Source organism: Petaurus breviceps, unplaced genomic scaffold (genome assembly GCF_028583685.1).
Source record: "Petaurus breviceps papuanus isolate PSGF00001 unplaced genomic scaffold, PetGlider_PUasm1.0 213, whole genome shotgun sequence".
Lineage (NCBI taxonomy): Eukaryota > Metazoa > Chordata > Mammalia > Diprotodontia > Petauridae > Petaurus > Petaurus breviceps.
In genome coordinates this window covers 5,676,547-5,682,716 of record NW_027185860.1, presented here as the reverse complement: position 1 = coordinate 5,682,716, position 6,170 = coordinate 5,676,547, and the positions used below count along the sequence as shown (strand labels likewise).

Here is a 6,170-nt window from a genome sequence, read left to right as displayed (position 1 = left end):
GTGCGGTTTTATTAATTGTGCACAAAGTAAATGTAGACAGAAACATCTATGTACATAGTCGCAGACTGCTATAGCTTCTTCTCTTTCCATTGTGGTAAAAAATCAAAAAAAGTTAACAGTGAATCAGTGAACTTTTTTCCAACATCCTCTATACATCACAATGAGGAAGTGAAAACAAGAAAGAACAAAGTGATTCCAGAAAAAGAGCAGACTATGCAACAATACAAACTAATTGTGCATGCCTGCTCACATATCAATCTTCTGACTAGCTGCAGCAGTTCCCTTTTTCTACATCACAGTGCAGTCGACTATAATATGTATCATACTGAGAGTCATCGTAGTAACTCAAAGCAGGTCGAAACAAAGACCAGAGATGTAATCTTTGGAAGAACACATTGCTGAAAATGCAGTTTCATAGATATTGGTCACTATTCAGCTCTATTTACTCCAGTCAGAAAAGGTGGTTAATTAAGTAAATCATCAGCATCATCAAAGTAATCATAATCATCATCAAATCAATGATTATACTGTATAAATAATTAAAAGAATTTCTTTTCATTTTTCTTGCAGCTAGTTTCATAGTCATTGTGACAGTATCATATGCTTTCTCACCACAAATGATAAATTGATTATTCTTTATTTTAAATAAGGGAAATGTTTAATTCTCATTCTTTTGTTTTCTAATAACATTGATGATGTACTTAGACTATATTGTAATCAACAATATAAATGTTTATGGAGGAATTATTGTCATAAGTAGTGGTGCAGTTATGGATAAGTAGTGCCTTAGAAGTTGCATCATTTAAATATAAAATCTAAAACAAAATTCAAAAGTATGTCTTATTTATGCAAGATACTGTGAGAGAAATATGATAAATACAATAGAATTACCTATCAATGCCATTTAAACTGTCTGTAATTTTGATTAACTTTCACTGGATTGTGGTGACATTTATACTTAGCAGAAAGTGAAGCAACAATTCTTTCCCTCAACTATGATCACTGAAATGTTACGATGATACGAAATCCTTAAATTTATATTTTAAAGTGTGTAAAGGGAGATTGATCAGTAAGAATTTATTTAACATCTATTGTGCACCAGACAGTCCTTGGTCCTGTGGACAGAAAAAGGAAAATGAAATAATAGTTATATTTAAGGAAATGCTAGGAAAATGTACACAGGAAAATGAAGCATGAAATATATTCAAAATAAATCCAAATTTATGGGGGTGGGGGAGAGCAACTAGTAGCTAGAGAGATCAGAAAAAAAATTATGCAGGAGATGATTCTTGTCCTAAACTTTGAAAGAATTCCAATTTGTGAAAGTGACCAGAGAGAGTATTCCAGGAATGGTAGCCTGCTCAAAGGTATAGATATAGACAACAAGATGCTATGTATGTAGAAATATAATTAGGCTAGTTTGGTAGGAGCAGGTAGAGAAGGAGAAATTGTAATAAAAATGAAAAAGTAAAAGTCAGGTGTTGAAGAACTTTAATAATGAATTGAAGCATTTTTCGTAAAATTAAAATCATAAAGAGATACTTGAATTTTTCAAGTTATGGTGTGACATGATCAAAGCTTTGCTTTGGGTAGTTATTTAGAGAGAGACTGGCAAAGATAGCCTTGAAACAAGGAGACTAATAAGGAGGTTATTATTATAACCTTGGGAAGGGAGAATAAGGTGGCACATTGTGTTTAGCACATTTGATCAAGAGTGAGGAAGACCTGGGTTCAAATTTATTCTCTGAAACTTGGTAGTTATGTATTTATGGGGAATTAAATCTCTATTTGTCTCAGTTTCTTCTTTGTAAAATGTCATAATAGCACCTACCTCCCAGGGTTGTTGTGAAGTAAATATGAGATATTTGTAAACAACTTTTCAAACCTTAGAGTACTACATAAATTTATTAAACACAGAATAGGGGCTAAATTAAGATGGTTGCTTTGAACAAATGAAGAAATGAAAAACAGACACTGTGTACATAAAAGGGACGAGACTTGGCAACTGGCTGAAGTTGGGTGAAGTAGAATGAAGAATCAAGTATGATTCTAAGTGTAGGCATGCATACGTGAAGCTATTATGCCAGCTCACCCTGAGGCCTTTTCCATCCTCTAGATTGTGTGATCACCTAAGATTCCAATGTTTTGAATTTCTTCTCATATCTCATGACACTTTCTTGTTCTCCATTACTTCATGTTCCAGTTATACAAAACTAGATGACATTTCATTTCCTGAAAATTAGCTCTTTCTTGACTTTCCAGTTGTTTAGATAGAGTTTAAGACTTTAAATGAATAGAAGAGACTAAATATTTGCAACTATACTTGAACAAAAAGGGAGAAAACATATAAAGACTTTTATTATAATATAATAGATGATATTTTTAAAAATATATGTCACTACTTCATAAATGAATATTATAATAAAACATCATATGGAAGAAAAACTAAATAAACTGTATATTCTTTAAACAAATAAGATTATTTACAGACTATTTAGAATCCTGTTCATTTTATGGATTTATAGCTTAAAGTAACATAAAGGTCATCTAATTCAAAACCCTCATGAGGAATGATGTATAGAGTAATTTAAAAATTTGTTTCAGATAAGATAGTAATTAATAAAGCTGAAATTATTCAACATCATGGTGTTGTCCCAAAGTCAACTAAAACTCACTTTGATGTTTTCATATATTAAATCCAACAAACAAACAAGTAAGCAAAACCAAAGCCCTTTAGCCTTTCTAAATTCATGTTTTAAGGTACTTATGATGCTTTAACTAATCTAACTTTAAAAATACCAATGCGTTGGGATTTTAAATGCCTCTCCCTTATTCTCACAATCTGAGAAGTGTGAAAATGATGCCTTAGTCTGCTTCCTTTTCATCACAGCGTTGTTGCTATTGTTGTTGTTGTTTAATTGTCAATTTGCCTTAAGTTCTAAACTGGTGCCTTATATGGGATAATGTTCTACCAGTTCCTCAAGTATTCAAATGGAATAGTTCTTTAAGTCCCTTTTTGGAAGCTCTGTATTCTCCTTTTACTAGGAGTAACTCTGCAAACTTTTTTCTTGAATGTATAAAGATAAATTAAATTCCTGTGTCCCTAAAGTTCCAGTCATGGCAGACATGATTTTCCCCCTATTTCCTGATTGAGTTTATTGATTTTGATTAAGTACATATTGTCATATCTCTTTTCTTATTATTAAACTATTTAAATATTTTACTTTCTTTCCATTTTCTTTGTATACTATCTGATATTTCTTATTTTTAGTCAATGTATTTTTGTTACCATGGGCAAATCATTTAATTTTGTGAGTTTCAGTATCCTTATCTTTAAAATTAGGGTAATAATAGAATATAATTCAGGGGGTTGTTCTGATAATCATATGACACAGTCCATCAAAATAATATTGCAAAACATAAAACTTTATTACTAGTAGTCATAATAATTTAATATGCCAAGTTTATTTCTAGAATACTAAAAAATAAGCCCCTTAGTTATTGCTTCTCATACATGATCTGGTATATATTTCACTTCTGAAAAATCTGGTCATGATGAAAAACTGTCTTCCTGAAACTTGATATACATGTCTTAAAACTGTTAGCCATGCTGAACCAATTCTTAGAATGCATCAATTAGATGCTTACTATTTTTTATTTCCATAGTTTAAGCCTATTACTTTTCTTTCAACTCATCATGGCTATTTCAATTCATTTATAGTTTTTTTTCAACATTCCAGTCATTGGTTATGACCACAGTCATATCGTGAAAATATCAATAAGCTCCTCAGAAACTTGGTTTAATTTACTGGTGCAAAAAGATTTATATAAAGCAGTTTATTTTGTAAAACCCACTTGCATTACCATTTGAGTACATATGTTCATTTGCTTGTATGAAAGAAAGAAAATCTTGGTAGAGTTGACATTGTCTCCCCATCACTCTCCCTTGTCCTTCCTCAGTTGCAGGGGAAATTTAAAAAATAAATAAATAAAATCAATTTCATTCATATTTCTCCCTTCAACCAAAAATATGAAGACAAAAATAATTAAATCAATCTTGATCATTAATACAATATTTTTTCTTTTTTTTCTGAATGGTTCATATCATTATGTTCAGATCCTGTAATTCGATCTCATGTATTGTTTATATATGCATTGTTTAAAGCTATTTCTTAGCATTAATCAATACAGCTATGGATTATGCTTGAAATGCAAACTTTTCTTGTTGACAATCATTTCTTTGAAGTTTAGTCTCAGTAGTAGAATCTCAAGGTCAAAGGATATGGACCACATTGAAATTTTCCTGACCTGATTTCTTATTGTTTTCTAACAGTAGGACTAATTGATTGAACTAGCAAAAATTCATTAATATTCCTGTCTTCTCATAGACTATCACAACTTTAATCTTTTCTTTTAAAAATATTTTTGGTCTGTTTCCTGTCCCATCAGCTCCTGTCCACTTGAGGCCTGACCCAGCCACTCCATGAGCTCCACTCAGTTCAACAAGGGTCCATCCTATGGCCTGTTGGCCGAGGTCAAGACCTGGCTCCAGTCCAAGTATGACCCACAGAAGGAATGTGGACTAAGGGGCTGGAATGAGAGTCTCACAAAACTCAGCATTGGACCAGATTTCCAGAAGGGACTCAAAGATGGTGTCATACTATGTATTCTCATGAACAAAAAGGAGCCTGGCTCCATGCCCAAGATTAATTGCTCACAGCAGAACTGGCATCAGCTGGAGAATATCTTCAATTACATCAATGTCTTGGAGAAGTATGACAGAACGCTTTGAATCTCTTTGAAGTCAATGACCTCTTTGAAAGTGGGAATATGACCCAGGTTCAAGTGTCATTTCTGGTCCTGGCTGGCAAGGCCAAGACAAAAGGGTTATAGAGTAGCATGGACATTGGGGTCAAGTACTCAGAGAAGCAACAGAAAAAAACTTAGATGATGCCAACTTGGAGGCTGAGCAGTGTCTTAATGGCCTCCAAATGGGCACCAATAAATGAGCCAGCCAGTCAGGCATGAGAGCCTATGGTACCCGGAGACATCTATATGACCCTAAGAACCAGATTATAGCCCCTATGGACCACTCAATTAGCAGCCTGCAGATGGCGACCAACAAGTGTGCTAGTCATGTTGGCATGCATCCATGAGCAGCAGGAGACACATCTATAGCACAAAGATGAGCACAGACAAGTGTGGCAACACCTCCATGTCTCTGCAGATGGGTTAAAACAAGGTTGCCAACCAGAGCGGGCAGGTGTTTGGCCTGGGGCGACAGATCTATGATACCAAATACTGCCCCAAAGGTCCCACTGGAGAGGGGGCAGGTGTGGGCCCAGGTGACAAACCCAGCTCAGTGGAGCCACCTGAGTACCACTATTACCAGGAAGAGGAAGGGTATTAAGACCAAGGGCCCCTCCCAACTTCCACTCCCTTCCTTCATTCTTCCCCTTTTTGTTATCATTATCCCCTTGTGTTCTCTGATTTTTGTCTTATGCTGGGGGAGTTTGTTCCTGTCTTAGCTATCTCTTAGACTCACCCAGTGTTCTTGGCCAAGTCTCTTCCTTCATCTTGGCATCAGTTTCCCTATTTGTAAGATGAAGTGGCCAGGATTGGTTGCCTAAGGTCTCTAATATGGTGCTGATGTGGTATGGTTTTGTGTATTTCATGTCTTTTGTCCTGAACAGAGGAGAATAGAGAGAGCCGAAATCTTCTCAATAGGAGTATAAATAGTGTTGGGGGATTGTGAAGTAGGAATCCCCAACTATCCACATCCTTGCTCTGGACCAGGTGTTGCTGTCTCTCCATCTCTTCCTGAATGCCTATGGGTTGGGACTGGGCCCTAGAAATGAAGGTTTGGGGAGAGGAGGAGGAAAACAAAGCCACTGTGGAGTTTTTTGTCAATGGTGACCTTTCTTCTTCTTGCTTATGAGGATGGCTGGTGGTTTCCTCACCTCCTACAAAAGATGTTGAAAAATAATTTTCTGGGAGAAGAAACAGGACTTCCTTGCACCTCCCACTATCATGTCCTCCAATCATGTAAAAAATGAATATAAAACAACTTAGGAGCTACAGAACCTACAAAATGACAGAGAGAAGCTAACTTCATCCTGAAGAGAGCCTGGCAGGCCACCAGGAAGGGGTCAGGGCAGACTCTACAAGCC

General features: G+C 35.4%; 1 pseudogene; it reads left to right on the top strand.

Annotated features, from left to right (window-relative positions):
- The first annotated feature begins 4,268 nt into the window (after nucleotides 1-4,268).
- On the top strand, nucleotides 4,269-5,410 carry LOC138165510 (calponin-2-like; annotated as a pseudogene).
- Nucleotides 5,411-6,170: the final 760 nt, after the last annotated feature.